The following is a 5,135-nucleotide window of genomic DNA, read 5'->3' as shown; positions in this document are numbered from 1 at the left end:
TATCAAAAGATTCAGTAGTCTTTCGGCTACCAAATGAGTATGATTTTTGGACAACTTTATTTTTACTACAAAATTAACCTCGAAAGCGAGGCTACGTTTGCCCAGGTCATTTTCGGGCAGTATTTAGATTCTGGAAATTTGGAAACTTGTTGAAGTAGTAATCCTCAGCGGTTTTTCATTATAATTACAGAAATGTTATTCCACTCCTTATAACCAGTTAGTTTGAAGATAATGATACTTTAACAGTCCTAGCGTCCTTACCGTATGATTTTCACCATGCTCTTTCACCACTGTGAGTATTCTTTTAGTACAAGTGGAGGTGCATCATCTTGGTAATTTACATACCTAAACACGTATAACTAAACCCTTGTGAACACTACACTTCTCCACAACTAATCTTTTGATTTAATAATTCATATTGACGAAAGTGATGATGGTATAAATATGCGGAGTTTATACAACACAGAATTTGTTGTATTACACTAGTGCCTTATCGCATCATTTCCTAAGTTCAAATTTCCCCACTGTAAAAGTTGTATTTTTTGTAAAGATGGTGCCCATTCATTTGTTATCATTACATAGATGCTACGTCATTACATTAATGCGACAGTCATTTAGCAGATATGTGAGAGAGTTTGTTAGATCACCTCCAGTTACGCGTTTCAACTCTCTCGACACTGAATTGAAGTCCTATTTTGGTTAACTCACGTCAAACTTTTACTTCCTGGTTAATGAAAAAAATTACCGATTGAAATCGGTGAATCCTCGGAGTTGTTAGTGTTGGTATTTGCAGTAACGTTTCCAGATCTTACAGACCCCAAAACAACGTCAGCAATGATGCTAATCCCCACTTATATCGGTCCTAATTCGACAGCTTTTACCTTGATTAACGTCATTAGTTTAGAGAGATGATCTGCATACTAGGGAGGCTACTAGTCTTCCTTGATAAGTGATCGAAATAATATTCTAAAGTCCATTAATATTCAGTATATTATTAAATCTAATATCACCGTAGAGATGATCTTCAAAAACAAAATTAGGTAGTCTCCCGGTCAGATTTATGTCTTTTCTAGTCGTAAATACTAATGTGGAGTAGAATATTTCTTATTCATAGGATAACATTTATCTTACTCCCTCACTTAGAGAATAAGCTAAAATATATTCACATTAGGAATTAATTTAAACAATGAACTTTAATGAAATAGCATAGAATTTATATCATAGCATTGGTGGAATACATCATTGCAAAGAAACCGTTTTCTAACACGACTGCAATAACTTCAGACATGAAGGATAATTCGACTGATCTACTATAGTCACAACTCCACAGAGCCGAAATATTTACATTGATTCTGCTGCTATTCAGTCGTATATATGTGCCTGTCTAAAAATGGCTTCGCTCTCCAAAACCTCAAGTCACTGCCAATAACATTCTTGTTTAAGAATAATGAATTTGCACTTTACAAATGTATAAAGTAACCGACCAAACTGGTGTGAAATTGTTTTTGTTATAGCTGAACATAAAAGCAAACATTAATGTGTATGTTAAGGCTCACATCACTTTAGACTGCAAGCTTTATTTTTTCAATATCCTCACAAAAAATGTGTTCTGTATAGGAATCTGTAAGGAATGTCTAAATTTTAGTAATGGCTTAATTAATGAATAGTAATTCCTCAATTTTATAAACGTATAACAAGCTCAATTATTTATAAGTACAGTGTAGTTGTGCATTAGAAAATAGAATAAACTTGTTTCCGTCAATGAGTATATCCTAAACCCCAGATATGGTATTCACCTCCTGTCAGGGAAATTTAGGTTATAAATATCGACTCAAAGATGTTCCTTTTCATTAATATCTCTGACGGTAAATTCATATTTCTATGTTAATACACTCGAATATTCTGGAATTTTCTGTCAAATTTATGAATATTTGCTACTTGATAACACTGGCAACGATATAATGAACATGGCATTGTCTCGAACTTGATATGATAGTGACATTGCTTTAGGTAAAAGGTAGCAGACAAAACAGATCCAGCCTCTGTGGTTATTTAATGTAACACAAGGAAAAAGGAGAGAGAGCTTGAGAAAATTCATGGATCAAAATACTGTTCTGTTTCTAGAAAGAAATTTCGGTCACTCTTTTAACAAGTCTCCCGAGATATATGGAAATCTAACTGCGATATACACTTGCCTCAAGTGATTTGGACTATCCAAACTGCACTTGTCTCTCAAACGTAAACTCTGGGCGTTTGAGTAAAATTCAGACACAGATTAGTGTTATCGTATCAAAAACACAATCCAAAGTTAGTATCATTCAGAGACTAGTGAAATGATGTCTTCTCTTTATATTTATTTTTCATTCCGTTTATTTTGCAAGAAATTCAAGTATTTACGTCATCACATTTTAAATCAGATAAATATTTACAGATATCTTGACTGAAAATATGGCGAATCTTATGATAAAAAGATACATTAAATAAATATTTAAGCTCGAATATTTTCTTTGTATGCAATACTTTTAGAAAACTAGTAGAGATGAAAGAAAGATTACTATTAAGAATTGTAGTATACCATAGGCACAACATGCCGATATGAAAGACTACTGATTCTTACATGTTTACATATAACACTTAAAATTAATGTTACCTATAAAGAATGGTTAATGCATTAAATATTTGTTTTCAAATATTTCAAATTTCGATGTCTTCATTAAAAAAATATATCATTAACTAAATATAAGCATGAAAGCGCATCGGAAGATGTAATTCTTGCAATATTACACTTATTTAGCTGCGTAGGTTTATTAGTCGTTCCAGAGATAGTACGAAATTCTCATCTGTTATTTTCTTGTTTCTCTTTAGAAAGAAACATGATATTATTTTCAGTATTATACTTAAAACAAAATAATTACAAAGAATCATATAATAGGTATCGATGCTCAAGCTATTTCATGTCGACATATCGAACAAATAAATAAGATCTGAATATCTGGTTTATAATGAAATTATTTTGTATGACTGTATTTTAAAGAAATCGTTTACTTTTGTTTGAAATGTTTTTAATGTGCTTCCTCTTCATTGAATCTCTTACGAACACCAATTTTCAATATGCAGATAATGTGAATAGTCCGATGAAACTGTTAGGTTATACTTCGTACGTTTCTCTAAACCCTATAGAATCGTCAACAAAATACGTTTATTCCTTGGTGGAAATTTCTGCAAAATAATATTCGGCCATGATTGAGTAGTTTCTATTTTGCTATTAAACGATAGTGACGGGAGCAGTAATTTGAAAAGCTCACAATATTTTTTTTTTTTTTAGATGTTACGATGAATAGCTCCGCATGATTCCTAGATTTAGATGTAAATTCCATAGAAATAAGAGAAAGATGCATATTCCTTTACTCATAAATTGCACTCTAAAAATCACATTAAACACAAGAGCCGCATGTATTTTGCATTCTATCTGGTACTGTCACTTAGGTAACTATGGCAACGCATCACGACAATGAAGATGTAATAGCTACACTAAGTCTATAATAATCTCCCCCCCCCTTTCATTTTTCTTTCACACTCACTAAATATTTAAGTATACGCACATACACAAACATTTACATAAGCACAGTACGTACACGTATATGAGAGAGAAACTAGTAGAAAATTTAGATTGAATGTCGATTGCATCAGTTTCCATGTACAGGCCTTTATCAGTTGCTTGCATATCATTCACTGTTTTCTAACATTAATTTTAAACCTCCAAAGGGAAAGTAGTCAATTACAAAATCTCTTTATATTAGAAGACTTTTGTTTTCAAAACTTTTGAACGTATACATTTAGTATGGAAAACATTTTCAGATTGAGACGTCATCACATTCCCAAATATCTTTACGGATTTCACGAAGATATGAGCTAAAAGTACATATATAGTAATGATTTTGAATTTCGATTCTATTTCGATTCATGTAATATTCAACTGTAATGGTTATTGCGTTCTGTTAAATAGTGAAATCAATTATGCCGTATACTTTACTTACGCTAAAACAAATACCATAGAAGACAGTTGAAATCAGAAATAATGTATTGTACATTTTGTTTCAGTAATTTTATTTAGCCATCACATGCACGTTTTACTCACTGCAATTTGCTTCTGAATTAATTATCTTGAAATTCGTGTCTGACATATTTGAATGCTTCCATTGTTCACTATTCGATCTTACTCTGTTGTTCTGCACTGTTAGTAAAATACTAACACTACTTCGTTCAGTAAGATATTTTATTTCATTCAACGGACATTTAATTTCCTGTTCTGATGTGATTTCCGATCTTTTGTATAGCTCTTAAACATCCAAATCTGAGTCTGCTGTTCACTTATTAATTTGTAAATTGCTTTTTCATCACATTCTCTGCATACGTTAAGAAAACTTCAAAACTTCCTCGTGAAATTATTTCTAAATATTTGAATATCAGAAATACGCCTAAGGTTATAAATGTATTATTTGAATTATTCCATTTGTATGGTTGGCTTCAGCTTTCATATGGCATTCTATCATATTTTGACGTAACTCTGCTAGACGATACACATTTATTCTTAGGTTCTTCCAACTGACGTCCTGGGTGAAGGCAATCATATACTGCTTCTTATGCAGTAACGAAGATTTAAATTTCAACCATAGCACACATATGATGTCGGGACGTTCATCATGTGCCTATTGAATTTTCTAGTAAACACAAACGGAAACATTTCCTATGGAGATACAAACATCAAGACACACATTTCGTTTACTACAAGTAAATAATGGTTCAAGTATATGTTGTAAACGTTGCTGCATATAAGAAATATCTAACGAAAACAATATGTAGGGTATAGTCAGAATGGATATTTTACGACTTAAATACTCAATATATAGCCTATCTCATGACATCTTCTGCAGCTGAAAAATAATTGTTTTATTATTAAATGAATGCCCGATTGTCTGTGATGCCAAGAGACGCATTTTACACAACCTTACGCACGCACACACAGACTAAACGAAGCACTTACACACTTAAAATAGAGAGACATATGAAGATATAATTTAGCGCACACAGTATACACACACACGCGCACATATATATTCATATATATATATATA

Source organism: Octopus bimaculoides, chromosome 1 (assembly GCF_001194135.2).
Source record: "Octopus bimaculoides isolate UCB-OBI-ISO-001 chromosome 1, ASM119413v2, whole genome shotgun sequence".
Classification (NCBI taxonomy): Eukaryota; Metazoa; Mollusca; class Cephalopoda; order Octopoda; family Octopodidae; genus Octopus; species Octopus bimaculoides.
Note: the sequence above shows the minus strand (reverse complement) of the source record.